The sequence below is a fragment of the Tyto alba genome, unplaced genomic scaffold, assembly GCF_018691265.1.
Source record: "Tyto alba isolate M040663 unplaced genomic scaffold, T.alba_DEE_v4.0 Super-Scaffold_6, whole genome shotgun sequence".
NCBI lineage: Eukaryota > Metazoa > Chordata > Aves > Strigiformes > Tytonidae > Tyto > Tyto alba.
The window spans coordinates 52,931,857-52,951,739 of NW_024881327.1; the positions used below are offsets into that span (position 1 = coordinate 52,931,857).

Below are 19,883 nucleotides of genomic sequence, written 5' to 3' on the forward strand. Positions count from 1 at the left end.
ACCAAAACATGTAAATGTTTATCAGTCATAAGTAAGAAAACCTCCACCAGCAGAAAGAAGTGTCATGCGTGTGACGTTTGGACACGTCTCTCCGCAACGCACTGAGCAGGACTCAAAGGCTCACGACCCCATTGCACCCTAAAGGCACTTTCCAAAGGACAACTCCAGGAACACTTCACGAGTGGACATTGCCCAGGGATCAGTCTAGGTGCCTGCTGGGCACCTGGAGACTTGGTTGTGCTGTGGAGCAACGAGGAGGGGTGGAGAACACCCATCACACTGAAGCCACGGTACCTTTGGATTGTATTAGTCAAGGGTTCTGCTAATATAGGAATAACCTGCTTTTCAGGGACTTTGGGATCTTTATAGGCCATGTCTTTTTTTTTTATAGAACACCAGCCTCCATGGGAGGGATGTGCTGCAAGGTCTCAGATCCAGACAAGGGAAGGGCAGTGGCCACATTGCCTCCGTGCAGTGCTCCCCAGCCTCACTCAGCTGGCGGAGGAAAAATTCAGGTTACTTTTTCCTCGCTGGGTAAATTCCACTGTGACATTTGCACATTTACATCGACTTTCTGAGGGCAGGATGAGGTCACTGGAAAGTTTGATCCTTCCAAAAAAAAAAAACAAAACAAAAAAACAAACCAAAAAACCAACACAACAACAAGCAGTATGAACTAGAGAAGACAAATGTCCTTAGTTGGGTGAGAGCCACAGCCTGGGCAGAGTCGTGGTAATGTCCCCCAAGACACCTCAGAGGAAGGTGCCTGCTTAGCCCCATGGCATCTCCACCAGTGGTCTTCACCGACAGAGTATCGCAGCCTTTCTCTGCCCTTGGGGTCCCCCTGGCTCCCGGGCAGTGGTTTCCACATCAAGGAGGTTTCTGCTTATGTCTGTGACCCAAGCTCACTGGGATGTTGAGCCAATGTTCCCATTCCGTGCCAGCAACCCCAAACCAGGGGGAGCTTCAGCTGCCTTCTTGGGAATTGGGATCAAATCTGCGCCACAGGGGAAGACTCAGAAAAACGGACCTTTTTCCACATTCCTCCCCCCCCCCCCCTTCTTTTAACTGGGAATCATCCAAGAAAATACTCTGAAAAAAATGGTTATTAGCTTATGTTTACTGTAAAGCCAGGATCTGATAAACAGAGCATACAGGCAATCATTGCAAATATGTTATTAAGGAGAATCCAGAAGTACCAACAGATCCCTGACAGTACAGCTTGCTTTGCCAAAAAATGCCATTTTTTTGAGACCAACAGCTCTCGCTTTTGTATCTTCTGGCCAGCTCCAGTTATCAGTCAGGTTTTACCTTGGTCATTTCTCAGATAAACTGTGAAATCAAGTTCTGAGCACAGTGAGGTAAGGAACAACGCTGCCATGCTCCAGCACAGAGCTGGAGGGTCATTTTTTTCTCCTTCCAGGTTTGGAGGAATGCATGATTAAAAACTTCCCCAGGACATTTCTCCTCCTTAAATCTCATAACCGCCTCCCTCCCATGGGAACGCAAACTAAAATTGGGTTTATGGGTGATTCACAACAAGAGAAACAAGGGTGCTGAGCCCGGCAGTCCATGAACACAGGGGGGGCTGAGCAAAGCTGAACAGCCTTTACCAGCATTTCACTCCCAAGTCCGACCTTTAGAAAGAAAGAGGAGTCACCTCCAGGCACAGCTGGTCTTGGAAGAGACCCCTGAGCCACAACAGAGGGGCAAAAGTGGCTTCCCCTGCCTGTGGCAGGGAAGCTCCAGACAGGTGGGAAACCAAAGCAGGAGTTTTAAGCAACTTGCCAGCTACTGCCATTTCTAGATATTTTGTCTTTCCCATCTGCAGTGGTGAGAAGGCACTAGGACCACCTTGCTCTTCATTTTCACCAGGCTCTCAAGAAGATACCAGGTCCATCCCAGCTCCTGAGGACCAGCTCTACCCACATCACTCCTGAGGGACATCTGTTTGTCCTTCCATCACAGCAGCCACCACCTCCGAGAGCTGACAGCCCTTGCTGAGCTTTGCCCTCGGTCCAGTTCCCCAGAGCCACGTGTTTACAGCAGGAACCCAAGTGAAGGGACTTTCTGCAGACACAAAGGAGGAGAGTGGAACCCTTCCAGAACAAACACTGAGCTAATTTCCCACTTCCCACCATTACTGTGTTAAGAAAAGCTGAAAAGGGTTTCTTTGTCTTCCTGGATGGACTCAAAGCACCCTTCCTGGTAGGCATCTCCATGCCAGCACCTTACCTAGGAAAGGTGCTCTGTCTCATCAGTACAGCCAACCTCCTCTCTGGACAAGGACACCAGGACTTTATGTAATGGTACAACCTCCCCATCCCACCCAGCCACAGTGGCTGCTTGGCTTTTCCCCCAGCAGCCCTGCCTTGGAGACAGCAATATTTTTATACCTGATGCAAAAAATCTGGGGTGAAATTTCCTTTTCCCCAGCTGAGGTGGGTAAACTCTTCATGGTCACCTCTTACCAAGGTTTCCTACCATGCTTGAAGCTCTAGGGGACCCGTAGGTGCTATTGTATATATAATAATAATCTGTAAAGCAATTCCTGCGTCTTCACACTTGCTTTACCCAAATGAGTTAGCTAATGATTTCCAGTTAGGCAGAAGAAAAATTGCTTTCAGATAAGCAGCTGAATGGTTAACTAAGCCTAGATTATGGAGGCCTGGCTCTGTTTTTGCCTGAGTAGGTTAATTGTTAACACTCTAGTAACAAAGGCCTTTGGGAGACATACCTAGGCACGGTGCCATGTGAGAAGGAAATCAATCACTGGTCTCGGGCAGAGAGAGCTCCAGCAAACAGCCCGAAAGCAAGGCAGTGCCTTGGCACACACACCATCCCAGGCATGTGGTCCCAGCAGGACGGGCAGCAAAGGCATCTGAAGGTCAAAAATTCCACCAATTGCAGTAACAGGTGTGCCCGTGACCTTCAACAGTCAGGTTTGTTTGCGTCTGTTTTAATGAGCAAGCAATTACCGACACAATGAAAACATGCTTTTTTGTGGGGGTGGAGGGGTAGGACCTACACCTGTGCTGTGTTTAGGGCTCTGGTGGCTCTCCAGGTTGTTGGCAGTGGTGCCAGAGAGCTGGTTCAGCTGGAGGAAAAAAAGTCATCATGTCCTGCGGTGGTGGAGCTGGTTAGAAACAGCATGAAAGGGGCGAAAAAAAATTTTGCTGTGATCATTTCAGCTTCTTTCAGAAAGATGTATGGAGAGGGAAGGGAAGGCAAGGCCAGTAATGGTTAGCAGTGAGAAGACAGCAGGCTCTGTAAGGAGCAAAACCACCTGTGTCTGGTGAAGTATTGACAAGCCCTGGAGAAAACCCACCACTGAAACCCAAGACCTGCAATCACACTTGGCCAATATATCCAGGGAGGTGTTTGAGTCTGGGCCTCAGCAAAGTTACCAGCACCTCAAAGGTTGTTGCTGGGGTTGGTGTGGACACCCAATGTTCCCACGAGGCAGCTCCAGCACCAGTGGTGAGATGAGAGCCCACCTCCTGCTCTCTGCCTGGGCTGGGGAGGGTGGACGCGGGCACAGGAGAGGACCTGTGCTGGAGAAGGTCAGGTGGACCTACCTTACTTCTCAGTGCTCCCATCTTGCCCTGCAAAATGCACTGCTTGCCTCCGTTGTACCACCATGCAGCTCCCAGCAGGTTTTTTGTCTTCCCACCGCTGAGTTTCAGATACAACTTGCAGTCACATCCCTCTTCTCTGGGCTGAGCAAGCAGCCCTCAGCCTCTCCTCGCACATCACGTCCTCCGAAAAGACCATTCAGCTACTGCTCTGCCTCCTGTGTGTCACGGGCCATCGCATGTCACCTCCTTCCAGCCGTGCTGGACCCAAACCTGGCTGCGAGCACCTCCACCAGGGCCGGTGGAGGAGGCAGGGACACCACCACTCCCCTCCTGCCCGGCTCCAGTGCGTTGGCACTTTTTCTTCTACACCCTTCTCAAGTTGCCTTGGTCTGAAGAGGGGAACGGAATGAGCTTTTCCTGTCTCTCACAGGCATTTTTTCCAGCCCTCAAGTAATTCTTGTGGCTCTTTTCTGAACCTCCTCCAACTCCTTTTCCCCCACTCCGATATCCTGGCTTGGTGACTGCCAGGTTTTCCTCCACCACTGAAATGTGGCACGAAAGCACTTGAACCTGTCTGTAAAAACAAACAAATCTCGGGCTTTTCAGCCACAAGCTTTTTCCACAACCAGAAGCCAAGTGATGTCAGATGAACAACAACTGCTGCTTCCCTAGGACACAGACCTCTCTTTTCCCATTTATCCCCACCGAAGAAAATGGGAACTTTGCAATGGGGAGCTTTCTCCCCCATTCAGAGCCAAAAAGCAAAGTTGGGAAGGCAGGTTGGAAGGTCAAGGAGCGCCAGGTTCTTGTAGCCACCTTCAGACACCTCTTTGGCCATGGGTTTGCTGCGTGTCTGCACATCTTGCATCCCTCTGCGCAAAGGCTTTATGATTGCTGCTGGGCTACAAAGAGATGGACAAGCCCTCGGTGCACGGGCAGACTCCAAACTCGAGCAGGACATTGCCCTGCACCTCCTAGGGCTCAGCTGAGCTGCGCTTTGAGCCTTGGCCCCTTTTGCAGCATGAAGGGTCTAGGGCTGTTGGACCAAGTCACTGCAAATCTGTGCTGTGAGACACATCCAGGCTGTCCCAAGTCCTATCGTTACATTTTAAGGAGAGTTTGAAAAAGGCTCCTGGCTGTGATGAGCAGGGTGGTGGTGTGTAGTGAATACACCAGTCCTGCTCGGGGCATTAAATATTTGCTTTTGTTAATGCTAATGTTAATATTTGGAAGGGCTGATTTGCTAGGGCCATTCTCCAGCGGGGTACATCAGTGCTGCTTGGCTGTCCTGTGTCTCTTCTCAGGGCTTGCGGGGAGGTGTTGATTAGGAGCTACATGATGCTTAATCTTTGGTGCTGGCTTTGCATGTGAAATCGTGTGGAAAGTTGTTTTCTCTCCCCAGTACCCTGTGGTTTGAGAGAGCCCTGCAGTTTTTCCCTTAGAGTCAGACAAACTCCCTGGGGAACTGTAGGAATTGTGGCCTGTAACCAGCTTTCCATCGAGTCCCTGCTGCAGGAGGGATCCCATCAGGATCTGCTGCTCATCAGCTCTCTCCATGGCCTGATCCAGCTCACAAACCTGGCAGAAAGTCAACCCAAACCAGCAAGGGGTTTGCTGCTACGTCAACAGCTTCCAGCCAGCTCGCTGAGGACACAGGGCCACGATCAGGGTAGAGGAACGGAGAGCTTGTACGGGAACAAGCCACCAGAAAAGGGTTTTTGGAGACCTCAGCAAGGACCAGCTCCTGACTGCATCCCAGGGTGATTTGCAGGGACCTTTGTAGCTCTGCCCCTGAATGTTGGGCGTTTAGCTGGTAGCAAGGAAGTCATGAATTCCGAAAGCAAAGCAACTCCAAAGTCATCCTAGATGCCTTCTGGGACCAACCTCCATGTGTCCTAAGGCTATTTCCTACCCTATCCTGTTGCAGGCATGCAGCCGCGGAAATCCATCCTGAAGCTCTGTGCCACGATCCCGGCTTGGGAGTCTTTCCAAGGAGCATCCAGTTCAGGAAGATGGGACCCATCCTGTCCCTCTATGACCTCCCACTTTCCAATGACACCTCCTGTCCCAGCAGCTGAGAGCACTAGGGGGTCCGCACAGGGACCCATAGCATCCTCAGAATAACTGGGCCCAGTTAAAAGCTGTCAGCCCCCAGCCCCCCCCCCCTCAGTACATGGTTATTTCTGAGACGTGAGGACCACACTTTGCTTTTCTTTCCTGCAAATGTAGCAGCATAGAGTGGGGGTGGCAGGATTCGGGGCAGGCAGGTCCCCGTTTTGGGGGCTGCGCTTTCTTGGGCTGCTGTGGGAAATAAAAGCAAGTGGCTTAGAAACATTTCCTTTCCCTTTCCGCCTGCTAATGAGATAATTACAGCCTTTTGTATTCTGGGAAGCTACTTTTTCATTACGGGGGCGCATCAGCTATTTACATAATAAGCCTGAAACAAAAGAGACGAGATGAAAAGACCCAGGCGGCTCTTTGGGAGAGCCCTCATTGCACTACTGAGGGAGAGCCTGTGGGATGATGGCTTTCTTCATCCCCAAGGTCCCTCTGCCAGGGTCTGGGTCGGGTGGCAGCACTTGGTCTGGGAAGTCCCCAGCACGGGATGCTCCTCGCTCTCAGCTGCGAGGGTTCCCGGGGTCCCCAGAACCAGCCCGATGCTCTCTCATAAACCAATAAACCACCCGGCGTGATTCCTGTTGCCGAAGGATTTGGGGGAGGTGGCTGTGGGTTGAGACCCCGTGTGCAGGCGGCGGGGAGAGCCCTGAGGTGGTCAGCACACGTGGGGCTTGCGGTGACTCTTTGGGACAAGCCCCACCACTCAAAGATGTGTTGGGTACCAACCTGTCCCATCCCGTGTCCCTGTTCCTTGTCTCACTTCCTGGCCAAGGGACATGCTGGGGATGAAACTGTCCTATCCCAGTTTCCAATCCCCCCAGCTGGCCAAAGAACACTTTGGGTACCAGATTGTCCCATCCCATGTCCTGTGTCCCATTTCCCTGTCCTCCCAGCTGGCCAAAGGACACACTGGGTACCAACCTGTCCCATCCCACGTCCCAGTTCCCTGTCCTCCACGGCTGGCTAGGGGACACTGGGTACCAAACTGTCCCATCCCACATCCCAGTGCCGTGTCCCCCCAGCTGGCCAAGGGACACTCCGAGTACCAAAATGTCCCCGCCAGCCTGCCAACCCGCCACCTCCCTTCCTCAATAAAGGCCCCATTGTTCTCCCCCGACAAAGCCTGAATAGTGCAGCCTGCTCCACCTTCTCTGGCTAATCCTCTCGGTTTGCTATCAGTTTTCCTCCTCAGTTGGTTGCTGTGTTTAAGCGACACGCTCCACTGCCGCCCCTCCCCATCTCTGTCCCCCAGGAAGTGGCAGGAGGAGGAATCATGGCAAAGCACGGCCGAAACCTCCACCACGGAGCATATGGCCTCGGCTCCGCGGCCTCCCGCTTGTCCTCCTTCCCTCTCCGCTCCTGGGGGTGCTCCTGGAATGGCCACCCCCCCCACGCATGTGCTACACCTGGGCTGTGCCTCTGTCACACGCAGTGACACGGGAGCCCCTGTCTGCATTCACTGTGCTTTGCTGCAGCAGCCGTGCTCCTCCCCAAGAGGAGCGACGGTGATGAGGGTGATGAAGAGCACCAGGGGCTTGTGCTGGTGCCCCAGAGCATCCCTCTGCAAGGACTAGGCTTGGAGAGCCCGGCAGCTACCTGCAAACCCCTTATCAACAGCAAAAAAAAAAATCAATAAATCAGTCTAGGCTTTACTATTGCTCATCCAGAACAAGCTACGCTGCCTGTCCCAAGACCGATCCCACCACGGCTCCTCATCTCAGAGTGTTCCCAGTATTAATCCACAGGATTTTCTGGATCCAAAAGAGATGACAGAGGTGTGGAATAAAAGGCCAAGTGGGCTGCGCTGGTCCAGAGCTGCTCCAGTAAGGAAAGAAATCAAGATCACTCCGGAGGCGGCAGCAAGGTGGGCAAAGCCCCAGAGAAACCTCAGTGGGTGACGTGGAGGTGTAACGTGGTGCTCTGCGATTTGTACGGGGTCCCAGGAAGGTTTTGTAGTCTATGTCCTTGGAGTTTTTCAAGCCCTGAATGGACCGAGCAGGGTCTGGCCTCATAGCTGAGCCTGCCTTGAGTGACAAGGTGGCCTGGAGACCCCCTGAGGTCCCTTCCACCATGAATTATCTTGCCACGGAGGATGGAGGTTTTGGACAGGGCAAGGGGGTCGTGCCACTGGCAGAGTCCTCATCCTCAGGGGCATTTTTCACCCTTTCCCCAGGCTGCTCTCAGAGCCCTGGCTTTGGACCCAGGCTGGCACCTTCCAGTGTGCACCTGAGGGCAGATAGGAGGGATTTTCCATTCCACGGCATATCTGTCCCCATCATCCCAAGGAGCAGAGAGTGCCAGCGGGACGGGCTGGTTTCAAGCCCAGCCCAAACTGCCAACCCAAATCCTGTGTGTCTGTAGGAAGGGTTCGGACATGCTCTCATCGGTGCCCACCCACCCCCGTGGCTGTCCCCAGAAGATGCTCAGCACCGACCGTAGGCTGGTCATCGTCCCCCAGTGAAGTCCCGATGACAGCTGCTGCCCGGAAAACACTGACTTTGGGGACACAAGGAAAACTCCCTGAATTCACTCAGTAGAGGGAAATGGTGGTTTGATGGAGCAGCCTCAGTGCTGGCTGTGGGGCTGAGGGTCTGGGGTGCTCCGTGCCGCAGGCTGGGCCACGTGAAGTCATCCCAGCCCTGCGTGCCTCAATTTCCCCTTAATAAGGGGCTCCCTCCTGGGCGAGGTGACTGGAGATGAGCTGCTGCCAGTTGAGCCTGTGGTGCTGCCTGATGCGGGTTGTCACTGGGGGGGGGGGGGGGCTGGGGAGGAGGGGGTACAGGTTTGCTCCTGGCCCATTGCAGCGTGTGGGCTCAGCGCTGCTGTCCCCTGCAAATCCCCGAGCGGGGAGCTACGTCCCTTGCCTGGCACCCCAGCGTCTGCCTGAGCATCCTCAGCTGGCCCCACATCCCAAATCTCGGGGATTCCACCATGATCCCTTGCTACAGACCCACCCCTTGGCCCCAAATGCCTCGCGGTGGGAGCGGGAGGACCCCCCCCCCACACACACACACACTCCTTGTCACCAGATCCCCCCACTCTGCACAATTTCAGCCCCTGCCCTGGCCTGTGTGTTGCCAGGGGGAGGTCTGCTCCTACCCTTCGGGGTGAGCCACCACCCCCGGAGAGGTGCCAAGCAGCCGCCCCCACGATCCCTGCCTGGCTCTGCCGTCCCCACACCTTGCCCGAACCTCTGTCCCAGCAGGAAGGACAACAAGGGGGACCCGGCTCTCACCCGCCACCCACGCCACCCACCCGGCTGTGATTTATCATTAACTTGCCTTGAGGAATTTCAAGGGCGAGGAGCCAGCCCGGGAAGCGCTCGCTCCTCCCCGGACACCGTGCTCAGGGGAAGCCCCCATGGTGGCTTGTCCCCACCACCAGTGTTAGTGCCATTAACCAGAGTGGTGCCCCCAAACCCACTGGGGTGCAAGGTCCTGGTGCTGGTGGATGCCAGCTGGATCCAGGATGAGTTTATAAGAGGGGAGGGGGAGAGGAAGTAGCAGCTCTTGCCACCCTGAGCAATCCACCTCTGCGCTCCCCATCTCTGCTCCGACCCCCCAAGCGCAAATGCAGCCCAGCGGGTACATCCCACCCCAAAAAAGCACCTGCAGCGCGTCCCACCAGCTCAGCCCCACCAAAAATCCACCGCAAAGCTTTCGTTCCCCTGCCTGGCCCCTTTCTGGGCTCAAACAAAGACACCCAGCGAGAGGGGGAAGGAGAGGAAAGGAAAGAGCCCCCCAAAAGCCAGCACCCCCCGGGATTTACCTGGGGAGCCCGGGGGTGCATCCTCCCACACCCTGTCCTCTGCGGGTCTCGAGGTTCATCGTCTCTCTGCTTGGTACCCCGGGAGAAAAAAAAAAAAAAAAAAGAAAACCAAACAAAATAATACCTGCAGAGAGCAACCTGCTGCTGGGCTGGGGCCAAGGGCTGCACTTTGCTCGGTGTGATTGGCCACCGCTGGCCCGTGGGATCTTAACTCTTTGTGCCCATCGACGCGGAGATGAGCCCCGCATCCTCAAATGGGGACTTCGGGGGCCGACGGCTCCGTTTTGCTCAAATGGGGATTTGGGGGTTTGATGGCTTGTTTTTTCTCAAATGAGGATTTTGGGGCCCGACTGCTTGGTTTTCTTCAAATGGGAATTTTGGGGTCTGACGGCTTGGTTTTGCTCAGATAAAGGATTTTGGAGTCTGAGGACTTGTTTTTGCTCAAATGGAGATTTTGGGGTCCAACAATCTGTGCTTTTTTTTTTCAAATAGGGATCTGGAGTCTGACTGCCTGTTTGTTTTTGGTTTTGTTTTTTTTTTTTGTTTTTTTTTTTTTTAATGGGGATTTTGGGTTCCAACTTCCTGTTTGTTTTTTTTTTTTCAAATAGGAATTTGGGGTCTGACTGCCTGTTTCTTTTTTTTCCAACTGCTTGGTATTTTTCAAATAGGGATCTGGGGTCTGGCTGCCTGGTTTTTGTTTTTTCAAATGAGGATTTTGGGGCTGGATGGCTTGGTTTTGCACAAATAGGGATTTGGGGGTCTGACTGTTTCTGCTCAAATGGGGATTTGGGGGTCCTACAACTGGGAGTTTTTCAAATGGAAATTTTGGGACCCAGTGGCTTGTTTTCACTCAAATACATATTTTGGGGTTGTCCCGGACCCTTTTCCTCAACTTTCCCATCCTGATGGGGATGTTTCCCAGCTGCAGGGCTGAACCAAGATCCCGTTCTCCATGGTGAGAGGGGCAGAGAGCACAAGTTCAGCCCAGTAACTTTGAAACAGCCTCAGCTTTTCTTTTTGAGGTAGTTTGGGTTAATTGATATCCTAAATCTCACCAAAGCACACGAGAGAGGCAGTCTGATGCCCAGAAACGCCACGTTTTCCTTATGTGCCAACACTGCCCCATCCCCACCTCAAACTCCCCGATAAAGCTGTGCTCATATGAAACAACCACACAAAAAAAAAGTTACAGAGGGATTCAGTCCTGCTGTAACCCATCAACACATTTCTGCACAGACAAAATGGAAAAGGGCAGTCATTTTCTCCCCTGGTTATTGCAGTCGAGGAAGTGAGCATTAAATGGTCCATCTGTCCTTCCCTAACTTTTGCATTTTCTGGCTGGTTTCAGCCCATTGGGACAAATGAGATGATGCCCATCACCCTAGAAGCCGGACCTGGACCCTGCCCTCCCTCCTTTGCCATCGCTTCTTTGCCATCCAAACCCCCTCATCTTTCAGAGCAGAGCCCTGGTGATACAGGATGGTCCAGAGCTCCTTCTCCTTCCTCCCTGGCTGCCAGCGCTGCGGCAGGAGAGCAATCAGGCTTCTCATCGGGGGCCGGCCGGCCTCAGCACTTACATTGGATTATTTGCAGTTGTGAAGGGAGTGCAGCGAGAGAAATAAAGCTACACAAAACTGCCACTAATTTAGACTTATTTGTTCAAGTGAATTTTCTGTTGGCAGGATGTCTGCGTATGAGAGGAGCTGCCGGTTGCAGCCTCGCAACCATAGCTTTGTCATCGGTGGGCTAATAGCAGCAAGAACAGTAAAATAGCAATAATGATAACAATAATCAAATATGGGTTATGCATGCATTTAGACTACAGCAAAATGCACTGCTGGGGTGCACGGGGAAGGAGTAAATTACATCAAAATGGATTCCTGCAGAGACTCGAAGCTCTTAATTTTGCCCTTTGACTTCAGAAGCAAAGACTTCCAAGGAACAGACTGGTTTATACATTGCTAGAAGAGATTCCCAGCAGCAGGATGCATGGCATGCACCGTGGAAATAGCCACACATACAGCAAGCCCTTTTCATCCCAGGGACCACTCTTGCAATAACCAGGGCTGACCCAGGAGCTTCATCAGGACATGGACCCTTCCCACCAGTGGGATTTAGTGAAGCTGCCCGAGCAAAGGAGCCCGGTGTGAAGCTGCAGCTTACCCAGGCTCAGCAGATCTTGCAGGAGACAGGCAGTTTCCTGACATTACAGCTGGTTAAGGCTGTACTCATTCTCCCTTTGGGAGTTGTGTTATGTCTTAGCACTTCCCACAGATGAATAAATCATGATGGAAGAGGCTTTGGAGAATGCTGGAAACTCCAGGATAACCCGTGCTCCTGGCACTCTCAGGCAAGTCATAAACTTTTGAACCCTGAACTCCCATCTCTAACCCAGGTCTCCAGTCACTGAGACATAAACCTCTCTACCCACCAACCTCACCTCCACCAAAGCCCCTCCACTGCCTCTGAGAGCCAACACAGACACCCCCCCCCCGTTCGCAGCCAGGACCCCATTGTGGAGGGGCTCCTGTGCAGCCAGCTGCACCCAGGCCATCGTGTTTCCCTGTCCCCATGGGACAGAACCACCAAGACCTGATCTCATCTCTTTAGGGGATTTTATCCATCTCTGTGCTTTTTGGGAAACCGTGGTCAGCCTGTGCACCCGGACCCAATCATCTGTGGTGCCTCCAGGTGGTGGTCCCTGTTCCCCATCATGGCAGACTCTGGCTGGAGAACCATGGATCTACTGATGGGTTCTTAATTGCCGTTTAAATCAGACAAGATCATTGTTATCAGCACAATTTGCAAGAGATTTCCTTTCCAAGACACGTCTGGCTGCATGGCTCGTCACACAGGAACCCTAGGTAGCTAATGGGGACCAGGTTATCCATCAGAGCATCTCTGACAGCAGGTTTTGGATGACCTTTTGGTGGGACAGGTAGCTCCTATCTCAACCCCTGCCCGATCTTCTCTCTCCCACGTAGCACCCTGAGATGAGTTGAAAGTTGCCGTGATCCTTGGCTCAGTCACTGTTAAGCTGGGCCCAGCCAGGAGCAGAGGTGATGAAACGCCAAGAAGTATTTTCTCCTCCCTCATCAGCCATCCAGAAACAACAGGAGCCTCATAAAAGGGCTGCCTGGGAGAAGGGAACCTGGAAAGTTCGACTGAGAGCATGAGGTCCAGCTCACCCATCTGGGGCAAGTCTGGAGCCTCAAACTGTGTGGAGCCACAGGGTGAAGAAGAAACCAGTCGGGAGCTGGAGACTGAAGTCAGGCTCAAATACGAGTGCTCTACAGAGCCCATCAAATAGGGTGACCTCCAGACTGGTATTACATACCCACCTCAAAAGCCTTCCCTACGTAGCTATGATGGACTGGCCTCCTTCTGCCTGGGGGAAGAAGCTTTGAATGTCCACCCGGGCCCAAAATTACATCCCTCAAAGGACTCTTGAAGCCGGTTACATCCTTGCCCCTTTGTCCCTCAATTCAACAGCGGGGAGGACTATTACTGCACGTGGCTCACGTTGAGGGCACGCACAGTGTTCCTCACTCCCAGATCCCCATCACCCTTCTGGGTGACAAATTGTGGATGAGGTTTTCCCCGTTGAGCCATAGTAGATGGCTTGTGCCCAGCCCTCTATCCAGCAAAATTCAGAGCATGCGACTCCAGTTTCACCCATGGGGCCACAACAGCAATACCAGTCTTTGTCCCGAAACAGCCAAGAGAAACACAGCAGCCCCCAGGCAGCACCCCCAGACATCAGAGGCTCCCCCATCTCAGGGATGGCACCACCAGCTCCCCCATTTCATACACGTCCCTCAGTGGGAGGAAAGTCTGCTCTGACTTTCCCCGCTCCAGCAGCTCACACCGGGGCAGCAGCCCCTCTCCAAACCTCCCTTTCCCCACCAGGCTGAAGCTGTTCATGACCACAGTGCCCGTACCAAGAAGGTGATGGATCTCCAGCACAAGTCCCGAGGCTGCAGATGTTTAGCAGCATGCAGAGCAGGTTAAAGTTAGGGGGGGGTTGCGGCTTTGGGTGGGAGCCACAGCAAAAGAAGCACCTGTAGCTTAAAAAAAAAAAGCAAAACAAGAACAAAACAAAACAAAACAAAAACAAAAAAAAAAAAAAAAAAAAAAAAAAAACAACCAACCAAAAGAAAATGGGTAAGAAGCAGATCCTCTTTCTCTATTCCCTTGGACTGGCTGCTGTCAAATAGGAGCCCAGGGACTCCTGTTGAGTTTTATTCTTCTGCAGAAAAATTATCCAGTTTGAGAATTTCTGTGGAAAAGTTTTGGGGTTTGGGGATTTTTTGGAGGGTTTTGTTTTCTTTTTTTTTGTTTTTTTGGTTTTTTTTCCAGTGCACTCTCCTTCCCTTGAATAAACTAGAATTCAGTTTTCAGAAATAAAAATACTGGGGCTTTTTCTGTTTTTTTTTTTTTTTTCCCCAAAGCCTTCTTCCTCTTGAGGAAAGGAAAAATATGAAAACACCAAACTCTTTGTTCCTCCAATCCTTTTGTTTTCTTTTTCTTTTTTCTTGCAGAAGTGGCATGCTCTGAGCAGCTCTCGTGGCAGGGTGATTTCACTTCTCTTAGAGACATTTCATTTCAAGATCTCAAAGCTCTTTGAGGTCCCTGGACTGCAGCTGCAGAACTGGTTGAGTGATTTCTGCACCGATCAGAGAAGGAGCAAAAGGTCAGCTGCAGTGAGGTCTGAAGGAACGTCACTGGCCTGGGACTTTCCCTGGGGAATGGTGGGCAAAAGGCACCGGTGTGCTCGGGCACGTGGAGAGGTGGAGGTAGGGATGGAAATGGGAGCATCGGGATTTCTCCCTTAAAAGCTCTGGGAGGAACTTCTCAGTTCAGGACATCCTGATGCGAGCAAGAGCCTGCCTCCTCTCTCCACCCAGACTCCTTTATTTACAGGGAAGATCATTTTTAAAGCCTTAAGGAGCAGAAAAAACCTCCTAGATGAGGGTCCCCTGGCTATTGCACATACTTTCAGGTCATAAGCAAGGTGGATTCTTCTTCATCCATGGATGTCTTCATGCCTTGGCTGGGATATGCCAAGGCCAACCTGGTCTAGTGATGATAGTCCTGCTTGGACTGTGAAATTGGGATGGAGACATCCAGAGCTTTCCAACCAGCATCACAACTTAAACCCAGCTCCAGATCTCAGCTGTGAACTGACTGTGTCTGTAAGTGCTTGACATCCAACAGGTCGTATGCTGGAATCAGATCTCCTGCAGTATCTCAAATCAGGCTTTTTTTTTCTGAAGCTCTTGCCCAGTATCTGTTATTAGAGCAGAGATTTCCAGCCTGGTCTTTGGAGGAAGGACCTGAGCCTGCTTTCTGTGACAGTCAGTGGGTGTTGAACATCCAAGGGCTTCCCTATGTAAGATGCTGCTTTGTCTCATTTTTTGTGGGTGTCTTGCAGGGATCATAGGCACCATAGCCAACTGGGCAGTGTGCTACTGGTATGGCTATGCCATGCCAGAAAAATCAACCTTACTGCCAGGAAAGCTGATAAAATCACTACCAGTCTGCGCAACCTGAGCAAGAGCTGTAGCTGAATTCTAACGAAAAATGTCACATGAACACCTAGTATTTATTTACGCAAGAAGAAACTGTTGACTGCTTACGTGATGCAAAGTACTGCCCAGTACTTGCACAGTGAGATCCCACCATTTCACTGGTCTGGAAGTTAAAATACTGAGTAAGGTTGTTCCTGCTTGTTAAGTGGAATAATTTGAGCCCGTGTGAGGCCCCTTCATACCCACACGGAGCTGTGGATGGGAGAGGACCTTCTCCAAGCTGCCACAGGGGACTGGCGGGGGGTCCTGAGGCTGGGTTGGCACTGCAAAGCTGGGTTGATGCCAGCTGCTGCAGTGGGGGGACACTTTCTATCTTCAATCCACAACAACATCTGCCTGCTCGGCTTGAAGCAAGGCGAACAAGCCAAAAGACTCTGGTTTATGTCATCCAGCGAGAAGGTTTCCTATTCTGGCAAAAACATCCCTGCTGGTATAAGCTGTCTCCTCTTGTATCGACACAGAGCAGACAAAGCCTCTGCAGCGCTGGCAAGCCACAGCCTGGTGCATCGCCCAGGTCTTCCCGTAAATCCGGGGAGGCTCCTGCATCTCCAATTGCAGGCACTGAAATCCCAGCCCGTGTGCTGGGATGCTCCGGCGTGGCAGCTTGGCCAGGCTATGTAGGTCAGGTCTGAGCTGCATGGAGGGGAAGATGTGTTGCTCCATAAAACCCACTCCAAACCCTATGGCACTCCTGTCCTGTGCCTGCTCATCGTAACTGAAGAAATGCATATTAAATGACCACCTTCCTTCCTGCAGCTAACGAGAGGAATGAGTGAGGTGGGGTCTTATTCACCAGCCCCTCAAACCACACAGCCTCCGTGGGGGAGGAGGGAGCCTGTTTCTCTCACAGGAGTTTGAACCACATCAGTGCTGGCCAAGATGTTCATCTAAAACTTATAAACTGGAAAAAAAAAAAAGTATGTGGGCAAGCAGTGTTGTCCTTTTTCCCTGCTCTCCCCTCATGCCTTGGCTGAACAACTACAGGACAGGCAGCAATGGTGCCAGCTCTGACAAGGTCTCCAACAGGTAGTGACCAGTAATCCTTGAGAAAGCCAGGCATTGCCAGGTTTCCCAACTGATTTCTAGACTGGGGAAGTTTGCTTAAACCATCCTTGGATGGTTATCTGGTTGTCCAGAATGAAGGAAATGAACCTCACAGTCCCGAAGCAGCAGGGCAGATCTGGTAAAAATAAATTGGAGCAAAATAAATTGCAGCCAGGAGGGGTAGGTTTCCACTGAAATCACCAGATCTGAGTGTATCCTGTTTGAAAGTGCCGTTTTTGTCCATATCAGGAATCAGGGATTTGGCACAGCCCCCTTGGCTCAGGGTGGAAGTTTTTTTTCTGTTACAAGGGAGGAACATTATGATAGATTCTCATCAGGTGTGAGTTGTGTGTACGCATGATGCCCCATCCTACTCCATCTCCATCCTGGCCAACCTCAGTTCTGGACAAGACGAGGTGCCTGGATGGCTTCAGCAAAAGCAGAAGCCAGAGAGTCCTCAAGCCCTGGGAAGAAGGATCTTCTGGAGGGGCAGTGGAAGACTAACGGGAAGCCTCAAGCACCTCTGTGGTGGCTTCCAAGCCTCTCTGTGTAGCACCCAAGGTCTACACTCCCTTTCTAGTCCACAAGGACCCAACTGACACAGTCCAAGGACCACAGGGAGTGATGTGGCTGACTGAAGATGGGTGTGGGCTGAAATGCTGTCTAAATCCATGACCAGGTGATGGCCCTGGGCTCCGGCAGGGGCTCAGTTTGCAGTTAATAAATGACCTGAGTACAACAAACACATCCCGCAGATACTGCCTTCCCCGTGGCTTCCTTGTCCTCAGAGAAACGCAGGTATTCCCTGCCCTGGAGACAAATTCCTCTGCAGTTGCTGGCACTGGACCATGTCTGGAAATAATATTCCCCAGTGGGTGAGCCAGGGGCCTTGTCTCCACTCCCTGCCCCAGATACCAGCTCTCTCACTTCATTTTCTTTGGACTGTGCATGGGCAATCCCCTCCTTTCTCAGCTCTCTAAGCTGCCTGGGGTCTGCTTCACTGCCACCAGAGGATTCAGGCTTGCTTCATCTCCAGCCTCATCCTCCTCAAGCCATGCACTGGCTCGGATGCCGTGTGGAGAAAATGAGAAGGGAAGGTCTTCATGACCCAGCTTTCCATTCTCAGCTGGTGGCAGGATGGCCCAGAGCTAGGAGTTTCCCCCCCACCCTATCATGTGTTAGTCCTAAAACACAACAAGAAGACCCAGGTTTGGCCAGGCAAGAGGGATGGAAGAGGGTAGGAGCAGAAGGGTTCACAGCCATAATACATGCCACAGATATGGGGTGATGCCTCCAGGATGCTTATCAACTTTTTCTCCTGAATATTTTCAGTCAAGGCAGGGTTTACTGGTCCTGTGAGGGGACTGTGTCCCCTTTGACCAGCGCTGGTGGTGGAGGAAGCCTTTCTCCTGGAGCAACCTACGTCTCTGACCTCTGTTGCCTGTCCAGCCACAGGAGAAAGGCAATGGGACAGAGAGAATCTGAAGCAACAAACCTGAAAACCTCAGAAAGGATCCACAGGCAAAAATCACTCTGATTCGGAAGCGTTTTTGGCTGGAGGCCTGTTATCACACTGTGATTTCACCCTGGCAGAAGTGACTTTGTGGGTCACCTGGGAGATCTTGGTGCATCCTGGAGCAGCCTTTGGAGCCACTGAAGCATTTGTGTCTCACCAAGCCTTCATCCCTGCAACGACAAACGGGCTTGCTTCTGCGGTTCGCTTGCAACCTCGGCACTCCCAGCCCCTTCTTGAGGAGGGGACGGGGGCCTCTCCATGCAGGTGCTCCTCCACAGCACGTTGGATGGAGCAGATGGCTGCCTGGCATCTGCTGACATCCAAGCCACAGTAGATGCCAGGGCTGGGGGGAGACCTGGCTCCAACATGACCCCCTTCCAGTCCATCAGGTGGAAAGCTGGACAGGGGCCTTTTCCCAGCCCCACTGAAGCCGACACAGCAGATGAAAACCCATTAACTCCTTTTGCTCCTTCATCGATGAGGCAGACAGGGAAACCCAGGAATGGGCTTTCTGCAAAACTGCCCTTCTCCTTACTGTCCAGTTGGCCTGCTGACCTCATCGCATTGCCTTCCGAATAATCCATAGAGAATTTAGGGTGAAAAACATAGCGGATTTGAGGGAAAAGTAAGGGATAGGCCAGAGAGGGAAAATTTCCATAACTGCATAATAAAAGATGATTACATAAGGGCATCTTGCGTCATCTGCGGCTGGCATCTCCGGAGAAGTAATTACATCTGTACCACACATCTAAAGAAAATATTATCACATTAGCTTCCAAATCCTATAATTAGCTCTTGCAAGATATGTGCCAGGGGCTTTATCATTTCATGTACATTGGCTATAGAGCTGGACAGAGATATATGGATTTTTTTTTTTTATTTGCCAGCTAGGAAAATATTTGGAGTTTGGTGTGGCAGCTGACACGAGTCCCTGTGAAAAGGGTGGCTCTGAGGTTTTGAAATGGTGTGTAAAGAGTGAAATATTTTTGTGGTCTCCCTTGGTGCCTGCTGGGCTACTGGGGATTCAGCAGGAGGGCAGGAACAGCAAAGCTGGGGCTTGGCTTTCCCTCCACCTTCAAATGCTCTTTGATTTCTACCGTAGTGCTCTGAACCTCGGGAAGCCATTTTTCACTTGCTAAATAAATGACCTGATTTGCAGGGAGGTGTTGCTCTTGCGGGTTTCTGGGCTCTCTGCTCCATCATATTAAACAAACACTTTGGCTCACCCAGCTTTGGACTTCAGAACCAGCTTTGGGATTTAAATGCTTCTTACATCCCACCAGATCCTCTGCAAAAGGAAAATAATGCTTTGAAATTAATGCAGAGGTTGCACATGACTTGGTGTGATGGAGGGCTTTTCATGTGCTCTGGCTTCCTCGTGGGGCTCGAGATGGCCAGAGAGGGACAAAGCTCAGCTCTCCGAGGGCATCTGCCCTTTCACAGGGTCTGGCAGCACAAAGGACACGGCAGCATGATCTTGGGCAGGGATGGAGGATAAATGAGGCAGTTTTGGTTTCTTCCCCGTTTTCCATTTGCTCATAAATGCCCTGAGAGCACTGGGAATTGCCAGCAGGTCTACTGCAAATGCAACAGTGAGGAGATATATCCAAATCTCCCCCAGAGAAGCTCCTCCAGCAACATGGCGTGTATCTCTAACCTGACATCATCTTTCACAGCTCTGATGGGCCAGCATTGCTCTGCCAAGCACAGACACCCATTTCCTTACCTCCCCCTTGCCCCACGCCACGCACTGCTAATGCCACATTTTACCACGTGTCTGTTTTGCCTGGGGACATCTCACCTGGAAGGCTTCCTAACCTTGGAGAAGCGGTGCCTTGGGCACCCCATCAAACCGCTGCATTGCTGGAAAGTGGGGCTGTGAGTGGCCAGGAGCGTGGGAACGAGCACCAACACTCCGAGAACTCGATGAGAAAATGTTCCTGGGAGTGCCTGTTTGCAGCTTGGCTGAACTGTCCTCAGATGGAAAAATGTCTTCTCCATCCTGGACTTGTAGAGAGGGGTTACAAGTCCTCCGTTTCTCTCTTTTGCCTTTTCCCATCTAGAAGATACAGAGAACTGGCAGATGGAGAAAGAGGAGGTCTACAAAGCTCAGCAGAGTTGTAATTAGGGCCAGATCTAACGAAGCCCTGTGAGCTGCGCTGTGGTGGCTAAAGAAACAACCCAGCAGACATGAGGGGAGGCCTGCCCAGAAGGAAAACCACTTTGCTCCAGTTTACAATCACTCTCGAGGGCTGCAGGATCTCTGGT

At 51.8% G+C, this 19,883-nt stretch overlaps 1 protein-coding gene across 3 annotated transcripts in view; it reads right to left on the reverse strand.

Annotated features, from left to right (window-relative positions):
* LZTS3 (leucine zipper tumor suppressor family member 3) overlaps positions 1–19,883 on the reverse strand; it is a 56,203-nt gene that overhangs the window by 18,261 nt on the left and 18,059 nt on the right. The window contains exon 1 of one of the 3 annotated variants that reach the window (XM_033007050.2): positions 9,465–9,729. The exons of the other annotated variants lie outside the window; for them this stretch is intronic. The gene's annotated coding sequence lies outside the window, so the exon portion shown is untranslated. Of the gene's footprint in view, positions 1–9,464; positions 9,730–19,883 lie in introns of those variants that run through there. 3 annotated transcript variants of the gene reach the window in all.